The 18,899-nt window shown below is 41.1% G+C and overlaps 1 protein-coding gene across 3 annotated transcripts in view; it reads left to right on the top strand.

Moving 5' to 3' along the window:
- Itsn2 (intersectin 2) overlaps positions 1-18,899 on the top strand; it is a 122,570-nt gene that overhangs the window by 164 nt on the left and 103,507 nt on the right. For 2 of the 3 annotated variants that reach the window (XM_085830182.1, XM_085830184.1), the window contains exon 1: positions 7-225. The exons of the other annotated variant lie outside the window; for it this stretch is intronic. The gene's annotated coding sequence lies outside the window, so the exon portion shown is untranslated. Of the gene's footprint in view, positions 1-6; positions 226-18,899 lie in introns of those variants that run through there. 3 annotated transcript variants of the gene reach the window in all.

Here is an 18,899-nt window from a genome sequence, read left to right on the forward strand (position 1 = left end):
CGGAGGCCGCGGCCGCCATGTTGTTGTGGGGCTGAGGCGGCGCCGGCGGAGAGCCCAGCAGCCGTGACAGGCTGCGCAACAGGTTCGCTGCGGCCGGCCTGACGACTGACCCGGCGGCGGCGGCCGCGGCACGGCAGGGTCTTCCCGGAGCCTGGCCGCGCCCGCGCCCGCGCGCCGGTGTCGAGGAGCGCGCGGGGTCGCGCCGGGACGTGCGCGAGGCGCCAGGTGGGTGAAGCCGCCCGTCGGCGCGGCCGAGGGGCGCGGGGCAGGTGCGGCCGCCGCCGCCCCCGGGGTTCCACGGGCCGGGCAGAGGGGGCTGCGCGCCGCGCACCGCCGGGTTCAGTCCTCGGAAGCGCGTGCGGCCCCCGCCCTAGGCCCCGGCCGAGGACGGCCGCGCCGGGCGGAAACCTCCGGCCCCGGGGTTCCTGCCTCCGCCGCGGGGCCGGCGGGCGGCTCCTCTCAGAGGCCGGGAAGCCCGGGCCCCTAGCCGCGGCCTCGCTTGGCAGGTGGCGGCCTCCGCCTATCGCTGGTGGCGACCGGGTTCCGGGCTTTCCTTAGGGGCATCTGGGCTGGGTGCGCGTTGCCTTGGGGACCTATTTTATTTTGGCTTAGTTGATTTTTCTTTTCTCTCTTTCTTCCTTTCTTTTCTTTTTCCTCCTTGGTCAGGGTTGCTGCAGAGTGTCAGGTGAGCCGCATCCCGGTGCGTCAAAGTAGCCGGAGTCACGAGAGGACAGTGGGCGGATGCTTGGCGTCCACTGCTCGCGTTATAACAGCTAAAGTTGAGAACTGTTAAAGCTCTGACTTCTGCATTATGCACTTCTAGGGTATATATAGGAAGCACAGCAAGGAGTCTCTGTAGCCAAAGTTCATTGCTTATTTAAGGGACAAGAAGCACCTGCAAGTGCATAGTGAGTAGGTAAACTGAGGCTGCAAGTTTCATTCTGCTGAAAGACACTGTTTGCATGTATTGGTCATGCTCTGTGTTATTCAGTGATTGTCCGTGGCAAATACACTCATTTGAAACTTGGATTCATAACGAATAGGAACATTTTGGATAGACCAAGCTACTTTACAATAGGAATTCAAGTTGACACAGAAATTACTGCTTTACTCCGTGCTTCTTGTCTGTTTCACGGCGTTTCCTACTTACTCAGGGGACGCAAGGTGTCACTTGGAATCTTGTGTTGTTAGCTTAGTTTAGGTAGTACAGACTGGAGGCCAAACTAGGTGCTTAAGCTTTTGAGAAATTGCTAACTTCCCTTTGAAGGTTTGTTGTATTGTCAGCCAGTGCTAAAACCTAAACGCAATCTAGAAACATCGCCTACAACATTTATACAAGTTGATGGGAGGCCTGCAAAGTTCATTTATGTGCTTGTATTTATGTGCTTGCCTTTACATTGGTGGTTATTCCTATGACTGGTGTGCCGCTGCCTTTCCAAGTAATACTGATAACCACTTAACGAAGTTAAAAAAATGTTCAACATATCTAGAGGCTCATCCTGATATTTCCTGAGTGTGAAGAGATATGTACGTTCAGGGGATTGGATTTGTACTTTAAAAATGCATTTTTACAAAAACAGAGTAACACACACCCTTTGCCCAAACTTAGAGACATTTTCAAGAATTTCTTTATTTTGGTCATTTTATCCTATACAAAGTGGACATTTTCTTATATAATCTTAGAATTTTTAGAGGTGTGTGTGTGTATTAAGGAGTAAAACGACCATTATACATATTCTCAGCATGCTGTCTGCCACCAGGGGCATGAAATCTCAAGATATTTAGTTTTGATTCATCTTCAATATAGAGTTTCACAGAGTTCCATCCTTCTGATAAAAAAATATGTATTGTGCATCACCCACTAAACTTCCTTAAGTATCACAGTGTATCTCCCATGGTGGTCATTTATAGAGCACTTACTAACATTATATTTAAATAGTATATAAGACACTGAGCATAGTGTTTTATATACTTATTTAAAGTACATGAAGGCCCTGTAAGTAATGTCCTCCCATCAGATAGATAAGTACAGTGTTGACTGTTAGCTGACTGCTCTAGGTCTCGGAGCTAGTAAGAACAAGTGTCTTGTTTCAGTTTAGAATTCTTTTGACGTCAGCACCTAAGCTCTTTCTGCAATTGCATAGATCTAAAGCTGAGCATACATCTAAAATGTATTTATACTTGGCTCTTTTACAGTGGTTGCACATTGACAGACCCTCCGGGGTAAAGCGTGCATGTAGGTACTCTTGAGAAAGAGGAACTGAATGGGGCTTAAAGGATATGAGGCACAGAGGAAATGGGGGAGGAAACTGAACAGAAATAACAGTGAATAGACCGAGAAATAATGTATTTTCATAACTCTAAGAGTGCAACGTATTTCATTTGCAGTGTTTTGAGAGGTTCAATTAAAGGGCAGTTTCACAGCCATATGAAGACACTAAATAATGTTGTTATATATTGTACAGCCATATCAAGACACTGAATAACTGTTATATACTGTACAGCTATTCAACTGTGATTATGGCAAGTTTCTTTAATTCTCCAATTTCTGTTTCTTCTTCATCTTTAAAACAGGGATAATGATAGTCGCCATTTCATAGTGTTGTATGTAATATAAAGTGCTTAGTGGCTGGGCCTAGCATAAGTGCCCAGTGAATGTTACCTGCTATCATCCCAGCCTGCTTCCTTCAATGAGAAATCTCAAGCTAATTAGTCTGTCGTCCTCTCTGTGGTGCTGTCTCTCTTAGGTTTGTGATTTATTCTAATTACTGTAGAAAATAGCTTTTTCTTTTGGTGTTCAGTTTTTAATCAACATCAAAATAAGCCATATGAGAAGGCTAAAAAATGGATTACAAGAGTCTTCGTCTGTAGTTCCCTTCATTTCTACTCCTTTAGATCATTACTTCAGTGCCTTTGGATTCAGATAGTTCAATTCTTTGCAGCTCGCAGTGGACTTAAGTTGGAAGAGGCTAGTGTTGAGAGAGAACAGACCCGAGAGATCTAGATAGCCAAGGCTTTGTACTGGTCATTAGGACGGGAGCAGCCTTGGCTTTGCCGTTTTCTTTCTGTGTTCTCTGTCCTCCTTTCTTAGTCTTCCACCTAATATGTTTTTGTGCATTTGTAAAATGACTGCTTTAATATAAGAACCAGGTAGGACAAGTAAATACATTTCGTAATTTAACATTTGGGGCATTGCTTTTTAGTATTCATGAAATAATCCTTAGGGATTATAGGCAATTACCTCAAAGATTAGTGACAATTTCCTGTTAGTTACTTTTCTTGTTTCTATGACAAAATATTTGACAAGAAGCAACTTGAGGAACATTTTGACACACAGTTTGAGGGTACAGTCCATCACAGCAAGAGAGTGAGACAGGTAGTCAGTCACAGCGCATCTGCAGTCAGGAAGCAGAGATGGATACCGTCTCCTAGCTGTCGCCTTTGTGTGAAGTCGGTGAAATAGCAGTCCACATTCAAGGTGAGTCTTCCCACTTCAGTTAATCTAATCTAGACAATCCTGCATAGGCATGTCCAAAGGCTTTCCTCCTAGGTTGTTGTAGATTTTGTCAAGTTAACCGTCAGTATTAATCATATTTGCCAAGAATGGTGTGGACCACTTAGGAATACAAAGAAGTATTATTTCTTTAAACCATTTTTATTAGCATCTGAACATCCAAGTGGTAGAAGGGAAAATTTCTCCCCTTTAGGTTTTCCATTGCTGAGGAGCCTACCTGTATTGAGCTTTCCTCCCCCTCCCCCTTCATCCCAGTGATTCTGACCTAAGACTCACTAACGCCTTTCAACATACTGATTCCTGCAGTGTTGCACAGGTTCACAGAACTGAGTAGTGTGGGATGGTTGAGGTGTTAAGAACCTTTGGATTAGATTTGGGCAGCTGTAAGTCTTTTCTGGTAGTACTCCCCTGAACCTGATCTTTGGAGTTCATTTAGCTGAGGACCTGATAGTGCAGCTCACTCTTGCATCACTCTCAGATCGTCTCTTCATTACTGCAGCTGTTCTTTATTTTTGTCTTCTTCACATTCCACATCAGCGTTCTTTTCTTTATTCTGTCTTCTGTCTTTGAAAATTAAGGACAAAAGAAGTTACTCATAATTCATAGCATAGAGTTCATTCTTTCATTTCATTTCATAAATATTGCATGATTTCTTGCAAGAAATGTCTAATATATTACTTATATAACCTGTGAATAAAATACACAACCCTGTCTTGCCATAGGGGCACTTAAATTCAGGAAAAGAGAATAAAGACAATAAAATATCTTGAACTTAGAAATTACCAAGTACTATGGAGAAAATTAAGACAGAAAATATGGGTGTGTGTGTGTGTGGAGTAATTGGAAGAAGTAAATTTGTCATCTTCAAAATGATCAAGAAACTCCAACACCCTTTCCCCCAAAAAACTCCATAGTGTACATTTACAAGTAAATACATAGTAGCCTTAATATAAGTAAGTTATTCATAGTTTAGGGTACCATATTTAAGATGGTTTTATTTTTATTGTTACTATTATTGCATATTTGTTTGGTACCTAGCAGACCTCTTGATATTTCTTACTATTGAAATTATTTAAAAACCTTCCCTAACACAGTTTATGCTTAAAGCAGAAATTTGCCAAATTGTTTAGAATGGGCACTTAATTTGATTTTCCCTAAAAGTACTATATTGTTTGGTTTAAGATTTTATTGACTTTTTATGTGTACTATTTATTATAATGAATAATAAATGTTCTGTGTAGAACGTTGGGACACTATACGGAAATACAGAGAATGTGATACTTTTTTTGATATAGCCGTTGCTTATGTTTTGATAGAGCTCCTCCTAAAACATTGTCTCTACAGATAATGCACCTTGCACCTGCTATATTGTTATAAGTTAATTTTTGTTGTTGTTGCTGTGCTACCCCAAGCATGTTTGGCAAGTGCTTTTCCAGCTTTTCCATTGAACTACATGCCCAGTTCCTGTTCGGTGATTTTTTTTTCTTCTTAGCTTACTAATATTTATCAAAACCTGACTTTATTTTTACTATGTACTTATTCTCAGTACACTTTTATTGGTGAATAATATGCCCTTACTACTGGATATTAGTAATAATGTCTAACATCTATAGAGCAGTAGTTTTATCTTAGTTATTTTGCAGATACTTTACATAAATTCATTTAGTCTTTAGCCTCTTTATCAGAATATAGTTGAGGAATTTGAGTAAGTATAACAATTTCCTCAGCATCACCCAATCAGTAAGTGAGAGACCTAGGGTATAAATTTGACTTTGATCATCTGCTTATAATCATTATCTTGGTGATTAAGGTAGTCTGTAACCTTTCTTTGATGTCATGCTGTAGCTCGCATCCCTGTACCTGTGTTTGTGTTCATGATGATGAGCGTTTCCCCAGGATAGATTTCAAGTGGTAGACACTGGATCAAAAGGGATGGACACTTTTTTTTAGGTTATATTAAAGGCAGGCTTATTGGGAAGCTGCTCTCTGGTGGGCAAGTTCACTGGACCCAAGGACCAAGGCCAGAGAAGTCACCTGGGGAAAGTGGGGTCGGGGAGGGAGAGAGAAAGGGAGAAAGGAGCATGTGCAGAGAGAGGAGCCGAGCATATGGATCCGCCCTGCTTAATGCCCATGTAAACATAGTATCAGATTACCTTATAGCAAAGTTCATTAGTGTCTATGTGTGAATGAAACCTGTCTGATTTCCTAACATCCTTGAAAGCACTGCCTTTTAAAAATATGCTAACTTATTAAAACTACTTTTCTACTTCTAAGTGTTGGTATCAGATCATTCTTTTTCCATTTTTCTTGAAAAATGTTAATTTCTGCTTCTTTCCTATTTTATTGGCACATTCACTTTGTTTTGTTTTGCAGTTCTTTTGTTCTTTTGTTCCTTTCTTTCCTGTCTTCTCTTCCCTCCCTCCTCCCCCCCCCCCCCCCCCAGTCTGTTGACAGAGTTTGACATAGCCCGACTGGCCTCAAATGTACTATGTAGCCAAAGATAAAAGAGGTGAAGGAGACTTCTGCTCTCAGTGCCTCCACCTCCTGAACACTGGGACTGCAGGCAGATGCAGCTGCCCCTGCTCTAGGGGGTGATGGGGTTAGGGAACAAGCCTGAAGCTTTGTGCGTGGTGCAGTCATTCTACCAACTCAACCACATTACCAGCCCTTTCGATTGTTCTTAAGAATTCTTTGTATGTTAAGCATAGTATATCTTCCGTGTAATTATACATCTTTCTAAGTTTGTTTTTAGGTTTGTTTTATGGATTTAAGAAAAATAATAATGATGGTAGTTAATGTCTATATAGCGTTTCTCAAGTACATATATGTTGTATATGCTAAATGTCATTCATTTAATAACTCATTTAATTTTTGCAGCATCCTGTAAGAGGTAGTGCTGTTATTAGCTCCTTTGACAGACATTATCTTTTTTTTTTTTTTTTTTTTTTTTTTTGAGGCAGGGTCTCATGTGTAGCCCTGCTGGCCTTGAACTTGCAGAGATCCACCTGCCTTCCAAGTGCTAGGCTTAAATGCGTGTGCCTTGATATCATCTTTTAAAGTCTAGATTTTTCCTCTGTGCTTTTGCCTATTTCTGTTCTCAGTCCCCAGTAACCTGCTGTCTGAAACCTATTGTTTAGTACTCGTTACTCAATTTAGAAGTCATTTCCTCTGAGATTACTCATCTAATAATGTTGTAGTTGCTCAAGGCAAAGTGAGCCACTCATCTGGCTCTCACAGCACAGCGCTTACATGGAAGTCTAAGTTTTGCTGCATTTTCTGCTCCATTCCCTTTTCTTACACATTTAATGACTGGGCAAAAACACTGACTTGAATTAAAAGTGCTCACGGTGACTCTGGGTGGTGTCAAGACGTGAAAGGCCAGGAGATGGCCTGGTTGATGAAGGGCTTGCTGCACAAGCTTGAATCCCCAGGGCCCATATAAAAGCTAAGTACTTGTGCGCACATAAACACACATGTGCGTGCCTCCCCTATCCCCCAGTCAAACACAAAAGAAGCCCAGCACTTGGGAGGCAGGTGGATCTCTACAAGTTCAAGGCCAGCAGGGCCACACACTGAAATCCTGCCTTAAAAAACCAAGTCGATATGAAAGGAGTTAATAGCAGAGCACCTCCTAGGTAAGACTTCCTTCCAAGTCCAGCAAGCTGAGACCTGGCCTGGGAAAGGAACACCGAAGCGGGTCTGACAGCTAGTGGGGAAAACAGCAGAAGGCCAGAGACTGGTTTTGCTGATTACAAACCTTGCTTCTGGGAGAGATAAGGAGTAAGGCCCTGTTTGCCCTAATATGTGTTTGTGGGTATGGGTGTAGGGTTTGGTTTGTTTTTGTTTTTTTTTTTTTTGGTTTTGTAGGGATTGTTGTTATTTGTTTTTCTTTTGTTCTGTTTGCTTTTAGAAAGGGTCTTACTGTGTTGCTCAGGTGTTTTTCAAACTCCTGGCTACAAGTTCCCCCCAGCCCCACCCCTCTTGACACATTCCTAGTAGCTGGGATCGCAAGCACACACTGCTCCAGCCAACTGAACCACTGTACTCCAGTACACTTTCTTATAGTGTTCAGAATATTGATTCTTCGAGAACATGGGTCTATTTATCTTCTGACTTAGACCTTTTACTAACATAGTGAAGAACTTGGAGAGTCCTGACATCTTGCTTGCTAAGACTTGAAGGGAAGTTTGGTGAACTCAAAGCCTTTGTCAAAAGTCCCAGGGAAGATCCCTGCACTCTTGTCTTTGGAGCCTCTCCTCCAGTTTCCTAGGTCAGTGCTTTTGCATAGACCTCAGCTCCTTCTCACCGGCCTTGGTTATGCTTTGATTTCTCTTTTGCTAACTGGAGTAAGAAACATTCTACTCTTAACTTACTAGTTTAATTTTGAGATATGCCAATGGCTGGTCTCGAAAGAGGGTGGTAAGTACTATCTTTAATTAACAATAGAGCTTATATCATTTGATAGAAAAACTTTTCAAAGTTTTTAAACTTCTTAAATTTAACTTTACTTCTCAGTAGGTAGCTTAATTTTGTTGTTGTTGCTGCTGTTTTCATTTTTGTTTTTTTGAGACAGACCAAGAACTTGCCGTATAGACCAGGCTAACCTTGAATTGCCTTTCAAATGCTTGCATTCCAGGCCTGCACCACAACACCTGGACAATATCTTTTTCTTTATGAAAGTAGTACATGCCAAATACAGAAACTTAGTAAGATAAAAGTATATTCCAAGTCAATCTCCTAGTGACAGTCATTTTTAGAGTTCATTCCATGAGTATGTGTGCATGCCTGAATGTGTGTGTTAGTGTCTGTGCCCAGCAGTTGAAATTGAGAACACAGATTTTGTATTTTAGGATTTAAGTGGTTAGCTTTCTAAGTGCAACAGTCTCATTAAGCCTGCATTTTCTTTTCTTTAAAAAGGAGAGATTTGCTGGGTATGGTGGTACACAAGTTTAATCCCAGCACTTGGAAAGCAGAGGCAGCCAGATTTTTATAGGTTCGAGGCCAGTCTGGTCTACACAGCAAGTTCCAGGACAGACAGATAGTCAAGGCTAAATAAGAAAACCTCTATCCCCTTCCCATCCCCCAGAAGGTAGATTTTTGGTTTTTCAAGACAGGGCTTCTAGAACTGTGTGTATAGCCTTGTCTCTGCTGGAACTCTGTAGATTAGGCTGGCCTTGAACTCACAGAGATCCATCTGCCTCTGCCTCCCTAGTGCTGGGATTAAAACCATTCACCACCATCACCTGGCTAAAAGGTAAGATATTTTATATAATATTTATGCTTAGGGCTATAAAGACGAAGAGGTAATTATAGTTAATATCAGCCTTATCTTAGTGAGGGTCCATTGCTCTGAACTGCTTAGAATGAGGGAGCAGACTGGATCAATTGCATATTCTCTTTCATGAAATAATTATAATTTAATTTAAAATTTTGTTTTTAACATTTATAAGTGGCTTTTGAAACTGTTTAGTGAACTCTCTAAAATGTAATCAAAACAAGTCCTAAAAGTTGATTTATCTTGGGCTAGCCTCAAGGATGGTGAGTTTATGTGAACCTGAGACTCTAGTATCTTGAAATGGTGGCATCACTGATAACAAGGTAACCATGGTAACATGTAAAAACATGTACTATAGGGTTTGGCACCTTCATCATATTTCTAAAATTAATTTTTAGTTGAAGTACAAAGTAATAAATTCATCATAAGATCTTCATATTTGTTATTATATAGTTTGTCTTTGTTTCCTCCCACTATCCTCTTCTGTATTCCTCCCTCCCTCTAGCTGATTCTCTTTCCTCCCCCAGTTAGTTCCCTCTTCTGCTTTTCTATTGCCTGTGTTCCTTCACCTGCTTCCAAAAGTGAGATTTTGCCCAATGTTAAGGCACCACATATAGTATTAAAGTATTTAAAATCCTGGGCTGGGGTTTCTACCCCACCTTTGGTTAGTGAGTTCCTGGATGAAAGACACACATAGCATTATATTTTCAGTAAGCCTTAATCTGCAAGATAATCCTCCACAGGCATGCTCAGAGGCTGGTGTCTCAGATGATTCTAGACTCTGTCAAGCTGACAACTTATATAACTTGCTGGGAAAGAAATAAGGAAAAGGACCTTATTTTGTTCCTTTTAATGCCCAAATAGTCTTTTGTTATATGTGTAGATACATTTGTTTATCCATTCTTTGATAGACATTTGGGTTGTTTGTACCTTTTTAGCTACTGTGAATAGATGTACTATAAGAAGTTGTACAGGTTTTTGTGTGGACATGTTTGTTTCTTTTAAGCTCATCCTTAGAGTTGAATTGCTGATTTCTATGATAGCCTATGTTTAACCTTTTAAGGAGCTTCCACATTGTTTTCTAAAGCAGTGGAGATGTTCTCCCACAAGCGGTGTATGAAGGTTCTACTTCAGGAGAGTATATTTTGTACTGTTCGTGATCCACTACACAAAATCATAATGAAAATAATTACTGAAAATTATTGGGTTATTTATTGGTCTCCTTTATGGTCCAAGATACCAAGTCATGAGCCTTTTCCTGATGGATAATCAACCAAATATGCCGTTCATCTTGAATAGTTCTCAGGGCGGCTCTTCTTCCATCCCCTCCCAAATAGCTTTGATATTTGTGTATTACTACTTATTAAGAATCTAATTTACCGCCGGGCGTGGTGGTGCACGCCTTTAATCCCAGCACTTGGGAGGCAGAGGCAGGTGGATTTCTGAGTTCCAGGCCAGCCTGGTCTACAGAGTGAGTTCCAGGACAGCCAAGGCTACACAGAGAAACCCTGTCTGGAAAAACCAAAAAAAAAAAAACAAAAAAAACCCAAAAAACCAAAACCAAAAAAACAACAACAACAAAAGAATCTAGTTTACCAAGGTGTATTGAAACTTAGAGTTTATAAACTAAAATTATGTATGTCTTACTGAAGACTAATTTTTTAAAAGAATCTCATTTGTACAATGTTAGCCATCATTGAAGAATTCCTACTATACATGCCCACATGTGGATAGACACTGCACCATTGGCATTGTCTTGAGTTGGCTGCTTTCCCACTACCCCTGGACTAATATAATTATAAAATAATACATACTAGAATGTGAAGATGATCAAAAAATATAAAAGGTCTTATATATTTTATACTAATTATATACTGAAGTTATCATTGTAGAGATTAGTTAAAATATTAACAGCTGGCTGGAGAGATGGCTCAGTGGTTAAGAGGACTGTTCTGCTCTTCCAGAGGGTCTGAGTTCAATTCCAGCAACCACATGGTGGCTCACAACCATCCGTAATGGGATCCAATGACCTCTTCTGGTGTGTCTGAAGGCAGCGACAGTATACTCATATATATATAATAAATATTTTAAAAAATATTAACACCAGTTTCTGATGTCTCTTTTATGAAAAGAATAGCAAAAAGAAAAGACATTTTTAAAAATTTCCATAGAATAATACAAGATGAGTATATGAAAGATTAACAGTTTAGGGCACATTGGAGCAGGCCTATCTCTCAGGAGGAAGATCATGAACCAAAGGAAACCCTTTCTTAAGTTGCCTTTGTCAGGGTATTTTATCATAACCACAGTAAAATAAACCATGACAAAGGTCTTCAGGTCAGCCCATTGTCTGCTTAATAAATTTTCATGCCTTAGATTAGGTACACTTTACGTGTGTCACACACAGCAATATCTTTCTGTGTTCCACCTTAGTTGTTTTTTCGTTTTGTTTTACTTTTTTTTTTTTTTAACAAGCCTTTGGAACACAGGTTACTCTGTGTTGGGATGGCTGATATGATTTCACAGTTTTTTTTGTTTTGTTTTTGTTTTTGGTAAGGTCATTTTTTTTATTAGATATTTTCTTCATTTACATTTCAAATGCTATCCTGAAAGTCCCCTATACCCTTCTTCTGCCCTGCTCCCCAACCCACTCACTCCTGCTTCCTGGCCCTGGCATTCCCCTGTACTGGGGCACCCAGGGATCCATCCCATAAACAACCACCAAACCCAGGCATTATTGCATATGCCAGCAAGATTTTGCTGACAGGGCCCTGATATAGCTGTCTCTTGTGAGGCTATGCCAGTGCCTGACAAATACAGAAGCGGATGCTCACAGTCATCTATTGGATGGAACACAGGGCTCCAATGGAGAAGCTAGAGAAAGCACCCAAGGAGCTGAAGGGGTCTGCAACCCTATAGGTGGAACAACAATATGAACTAACCAGTACCCCCAGAGCTCGTGTCTCTAGCTGTAGACGTAGCAGAGGATGGCCTAGTCGGCCATCAATGGGATGAGAGGCCCTTGGTCTAGCAAAGAGTATATGCTCCACCTTAGTTTTTGAGACAGTGTCTTCCATTGAACCTGGATGGTGTCATTTCCTTATCTCCAGCTCTGCAGCACGTACGCACCAGGCTACACTGCCATGCCTGGTGAGTGCGTGGGTACTGGATGTTTAAACTCATGTCCTCATGCTTGTGCTGCAAGCATTTTACCCAGACTATCCCCTCAGTCCTGCACATGCTCTTGTCATTACACTTTGTTAGGTGAGAAAGGTAAGAGACAAGAGTTTAGAGATTCCAAATGTCTTTCCGAATTAAACCAGAGTTAGGGATTTGTGTTTAGGCCCCTCTTATTGGAATTATGCCATCAGGCTATAGTGAGAGACTTTATAGATGAAGTCCAATTTAGGGTATTTGGTAATACCCTATTAAATACCCTATCTATTAAAACTGCAATGTTCATACACACTAAACCACTATGTGTACTATTTATCTTTGGAAAAACATATAAGTGTACACATTTATATTGAATACATATATTCAGAATGTTTATTGTTGGGCTGGAGAGGTGCCTCAGCAGTTGAGAGTGCATACTGCTCTTCCAGAGGTCCTAGTTTGTTTCTCAGCACCGGTTTCTCAGGCAGCTCACAGTCACTTGTAACTCCAGCTTTGGGGGATCTGATGCCTCTGTCCTCTGAGGGCATTTACATCGTGTGCACATACCCACATATAGGCACAGACACATACACGTAATTAAAAATAAAAGTTAAAAAACATTTTAGAAAAAGATGTCTGTTACAGTGTTATTTGAGATGGTAAAAAGTTAATAGCATGAAAAAAGGCAAAGGAATGAAGTGTGACAAGTCTGACCCTGTAAGCAATGAAGTATGACAGTCTGGTCCTGTAAGCAATTAAGTATGACAGTCTGATCCTTTAAGCACGCCTTCCCCAACCCTTTCAAGGACTTGAGACATAGTCAAGTCAAATTACGCAGGCTAGTCTTGAACTCACTGTGTAGTCTAGGAAACCTTTGGATTCTTATAGTCCTGCTTCATCTTCCACAGTAGCTTGGATTATAACTGTGGGCCACTAGGCTCAGCTTGCTTGCCTGCCTGCTTGCTTTTTTATTTTTAAATTTAAAAAAAATATTTTTTGGTAAAACTAGTTTCCTAGTATATAAACAAGAAAATACCTGGAAAAATATAGTCAAACCTATTAATGGTTGTTATCTTGATAATGGACTTTCATTTTTGTGAGGAGATGTGTGGCTTTTAAATTTTAAAAAAGCACAGTGTTAATTTACATTTGTATCGCTCGGTCTTTGGGTTCCTCAAGTTACTATCAAGTGAGAGTAAGTTGTTATTTATTTTCCCAGACCACAGGAATCATCTGCACTGCTTACCTTCCTTTATATTATCTTCCCATGTTTATTCATTTAACAAATGTCTGAGAGTACAGGGCCAAGGTCGATTTGAATGCATATATACTTGCTGGATTCTTGTAACTTATTTGTGTGTGACCTTCCCTTTTTCTGTCTCAGAGAAGGTTGCACTTAGATCCTAGAGAGGCCAAGAAATTAGTCTTCAGCCCTCCCTTTGAAGAGAGGGAAAGAACAAAAGAATGGCAGAAGTCTGTCTTTTCTCTGATCCTGCTTGTGAATTTCCAGTCTTGTGAATATCTGAATTTATCCCTGTTGCCGTATCTGAAATGTATTCCCAGAGCCAGAAACGTCTGTCCCATGGTGTAACTTTATGCCCAAGAGCTATCTAATTCCACTCTCATAGATAATGTTTCTTTTCACTCCCTTTGGAGATTTTTTTCTAAAAAAATAGTTTTGTTTCTCTTTCTGAAAGTAAATACAGTACTCCTACTTCCCTTTCTTAAAGACTCCTGCCTCTCCTCCCGCCACTTCATCTTCCTTTAGCAACATATTTCTTTTGATTGCTGTTTTGTTTTTTAACGAGTCACAAACATCCCCTTACTGCAGAATCCAGAGCAGTTGATTTTTGAGCTGTGCTTGCAGTGCAACTGAACTTGACAGGCTGCTAAGACTAATAGCGTAGCCTTTATTTGCGTATCATTTGACAGTGGTGACTTCTCCTTGGTACTCTTTTTCTCTTTGCTTTTGAAACTCATTATGGGTCTCACTATGTAGACCTGGCTGGCCCTGAAACTACTATATAAACCAGGCTGGCCCCTAATTCACAGTGATCATGTCTGCCTTCTGAGTACTGGTATTAAAGGCATGTGCCAGCATGCCTGGATTCTTTTGTTTCAAATACATTCTTTCCCAGACAGGATTGTAACTATACCCCGTCTCCAAGAGAGCTCCTTCTGTTTCCTGGTCACTCTCACCAATATGTCTTTTAAAGATGTCAAGGGAAGGTCCCAAGGCCTGACACTATTACTGAGGCTATGGAGAGCTCACAAAAAGGGACCTAGCGCTGGGCTGTGATGGCGCACGCCTTTAATCCCAGCACTTGGGAGGCAGGCGGATTTCTGAGTTCAAGGCCAGCCTGGTCTACAAAGTGAGTTCCAGGGCTATACAGAGAAACCCTGTCTCGAAAAACCAAAAAAATAAAAAAATAAAAAGGGACCTAGCATGACAGCATTCCGGAAGACCCAACAAGCAGCTGAAAGAGTCAGAGGCAAATAGTTGTTCCCAACCAATGGACAGAAGCAGCAGACCCCTGTTGTTGAATTAGGGAAGGCTGAAAGAAACTGTGGAGGAGGGCCATCCTGTAGGAGGACCAGCTGTCTCAATTAATATGGGCCCCCGAGAAACAGGCAGCATACACCAGCTGATATGAGGCCCCCAGCACACATACAGCAGAAGACTGTAGGTCTGTGTTCATTCAGAGATGATGCACCTAACCCTCCAGAGACTAGAGGCCCCAGGGAGTTTAGAGGTCAGGTGGCATGGGGAGTGGGGACATCCAGGTGGAGACAAGGGGTGGGGAGGAGGTATGGGCTGTGGAGCAGTAGGAGGGTGCATGGTAGGGGTGGGAGGGGTGGATAAAATATGGAATGTTTTAGCAGCAAATTTACAGTTGTGAAGCATGGGGTCACCACAACATGAGGAGCTGTTTTAAAAAGGGAGGGCTGAGAACCACTGCTCTAAAGGGTCATGAGTTCCAATTCAACCTGAGTTACATATCAAAACCTTGTCTCAAAAACCAAAAACACCTTGGCTGGCAAATTGGCTTAGTGGATGAAGGAACCTACTTCAAAGCCTGACAGCCTAAGTTTGTTCCCCTGGACCCACATAGTGGAAGAAAGAACTGACTCTACTTGTGTGCATTGTGTCTGCATGCATGTCCACATACAAACACATGTGCACAAGCTAAATGGTAATGGAATAACAAAATATGTACCTTCAGGAACTGTACTGTCATGCTTTTGAATACCGGTCCTTTAGTCAAATTTATTTAAACTATTTAACTATTATGATTCAAAGTAGAGCTGGAAAAATCCAAAGTTTTTTTCTGCCCTCAAAATTTAAAAAGTCTCAGAATTTATTAAGAAATATATAAACTTTTATCTCTAAAAGTATACTTAAAAGAAAAACAGTCCCCACAAAGTTATAGAAGAGCCATGTTGCAGGGGGCAGAATGGTTGATATCCATATTCCTAAGGCCCCTGCTCTTCTTTCCCAACAGATCTCCTCTATTCAATCTTTAAAAATTCGACTTTATTATTAGTGTGTATGCATGCATGCACATGTGTATTATGATGTTTGCATGTGTGTGGATGTATGATGTGGGTGCATGTGTCCCAGGGCACACTTATTGAAGTCAGATGACAGCTTTTTGAGAGTTGATTCTCTCCCATGATGCATTCTGGGGATTGAACACACATGTCTTCCGGCTTCCATGGCAAATGCTTTCCCCGTCTGAGCCCCCTCTGCAGTCTGATATGTCAAGTTGACATTGCCTCCTCTGCATCCCTTTGTTTCTTTGTTGTTGTTGTTACTGTTCATTTGTTTCTATGTGAGCCATATTATTTATTTGCCAAATTAACTTGTTCATCAAATATTTAAAAGTACTTACTATGAAACATTTGGTTTAAGAACTAGGAATACCAAGCTACATGAAGATGGACTGTAGCCAGGGCATGTGGCCTAGGCAAACAAGGATAATGTGAAATTGAAGTGCAGTATGGTAAAGATTGTTGTGGTTGAGCACCGCTATAGGCATACGTGAGAGACAGTATCTAATGCCAGGGAGGACAGGCTTCTTTTATAGAAAAGATGTCATTTGAATTGGGAATTAAAGGATGGGAAGTCTCATGATGACTGTAACAGGGCCAACACTTCTTTGTGAAAACAATAAGGAAGAGAAAAAAATGTCCCTGTTTTAAGAAAGGTTGCTGTGCGTACCCATCAAGGAGAAGTGATAGGTAAAGGAGGCTGGAGGGATGTCTGAAAGTACTTTTCATCCAAGTTTCATCCAAGAACTTGAGGCTGACTTGTAAGTACTGGGGGGGTTTAAGCAGGAGTGGCACACTGGTGAGGTTAGGGGAAGAAAACGAAATCTGTGTGGAAACATTTTAGGGGAGAAAACTATTGGAGAAGTTTGCATATGCTAATGCGTATAATGACTTGCTACTGACACAGTCTCAAGTGATGACCCTGGGTATCTACTGAGTTGTTAAACAGTGATGTGATTGGCCAGATTGGGGAACTCTTTTATGAGCAGAACTGGACTAGAGATGTATGATTTCTAGGTCCATTTTTGCTTACGAGCTTGTGGGCTTATACAACTTTTTTTAGTTTGCCTATCTTGAAAATTGTGGCCTTTGGACTGAATGGCTATAATTTTTCTATAATTGTGTGCTTCTCAACAAACAAAACCTTCAACCTTTACTGAGCCACTTTTAATTTTAAATGGCTATAATTTTTCCTGGGTCTTAAGGACCCATTTATAGAAGAGCCTCTGAATGGTGGTCTGGCAGATCCACTTTTGTCTCTCTTTAGGATCATATATTCCAGTCCCAAATTCATATTTGGTGTTGTCTCCAGATTACATTTAGAATCAACTCAACCAAGTTCGTCTTTGCCTTTTACCTGTTATCCACCAAGTAGGGTTTCTTCAAAGGTAGCTTGCCAGTTCTCCAAGGAGTAATTAATAGTTCCCATCATGACTGCAAACTGCCCAGCGTTGCACATTATCCTCTTCACACATAGAGCGCGGTGTTTGTAGGACACCCATGAACCGTGTAACGGCGGCGGTGCTGGTTAGTCACTCTTCCCTGTAGAGTGGTGGCCAGGAGGCCGTAAACAGCCAGCACTCTGAGTTTATTAGATACAGCCTTGGGGATTGTGCAGCTGGGCAGACTTTTCCTCTCCACTAAAATGTGTCAACATCAAGTTCACCCATTACTTGTATAAACATATGACCTTTTCACCATTATTATATTCCTCTAGGAGAGGAAAAGATCCATAAAGGCAAAGAGAAGCTCACAGGTTTTAGAAGGAGAGAGGCTTGGAATCACCTCATTGTTCCATGATACTGAATTTGGGCAAGTCATTTAAGCTCTCTGTTTCTTCATTGTGCAATGAGAATGATATCTGCCTGGTGAGGATTTTGTAGGAGTATATTACAGGATACCTAGGTATATGAAGCTCTGTGTGCAGAACTGGAATATTGGATTCTTATTGAACATGAGACATGTTAGGTGATTAATAGAAGTGTATTGAATTAATAGAAAACATTAAGCAAATGTTAGCAATTATTTAAAAATGTAAAACAGACTTATATGATCTGTTACATTTTCCAAAATTTCAATTATAATTATTTCTTATGCAACACTGGGGATTGAGCCAAGGCCGTGTGCATTCTCAGTAAGTGCTTCATCCCTGAGCTCCATCTCCAGCCCCTTATTAGTATTTCTCTCCAATTCTGCTGGTAAACTAGGAAAACATAAGCATGGTGCAGTTAGCGACTCTAAGATGGGGCAGGAAGTTAATGGGACTAAAACAGATGTAGCAGTAAGCCTTAAGAGCATATTGATTATAACAAATTATGTTATAATAAGATGCTACCAGAATCAACCAAATGCTACATACATGTATGTATTAGTTAGTGTTTTACTGCTGTGAACAGACACTATGACCAAGGCAAGTCTTATAAAAAAACAACATTTAATTGGGGCTGGCTTACAGGTTCAGAGGTTCAGTCCATTATCATCAAGGTGGGAGCATGGCAGTATTCAGGCAGGCATGGCGCAGGAGGAGCTGAGAGTTCTATGTCTTCATCCAAAGGCTGCTAGTGGAAGACTGACTTCTAGGCAACTAAGGTAGGGTCTTATACCCACACCCATAGTGACACACCCATTCCAACCAGGCCACACCTATTCCAACAAGGCCACACCTTCAGATGGTGCCACTCCCTGGTCCAAGGATATACAAACCATCACATTCCACTCCCTGGTCCCCATAGACTTGTTAAAAAACATGAGTCTATGGGGGCCATACTTAAACATAGCATAATGCAAAATGCATGTAGTCCAACTTTCAAAGTCCTCATAGTCTATAGCAGTCGCAACAATGTTAAAAGTCCAAAGTTCAAGGAATCTTCTGAGATTCATTCAACTTAATTAACTGTAATCCCCAAAGCAAGGCAGGAAACCAGCTAGGCAAACTCCAAACTCTGCATCTCCATGGCTGATATCAAAGCAGTCTTCAGATCTCCACTCATTTTTCATCTATGTTGACTGCAACAAACTGCTTTCTCCTGGGCTGATTCCACTCCCTGTGAGCAGCTTTCCTCAGCATGTATCCCATGGCTCTGGCATCTTTAACATCTTTGAGTCTCCAAGGCAATTTCAATGTTACAGCTTCTTGTTTCAGTGTCTGGGATTCCACTTGATCTTTTGGACTCCTCCTCAGGGCTTGCATCACTTCTCTATCTCTGTCCTCTGTAGCATTCTATGCTCAGGTTGATCCACTCCACTACAGCTGCTGTTCTTGGTGATCATCCCATGGTACTGACATCTCCAATACACTGGGGTGTTCCACTCCAACTAGGCTTCATCAATAGCTTCTCATAGGCTCTCTTCAGGGTGCCAAGCCTCAAATTCTTTGCATGACCCCTTCAGTCCTGGGCCATC

This window comes from Mus caroli, unplaced genomic scaffold (assembly GCF_978045245.1).
Source record: "Mus caroli unplaced genomic scaffold, Mus_caroli_1 scaffold_14, whole genome shotgun sequence".
NCBI classification, from domain to species: Eukaryota; Metazoa; Chordata; class Mammalia; order Rodentia; family Muridae; genus Mus; species Mus caroli.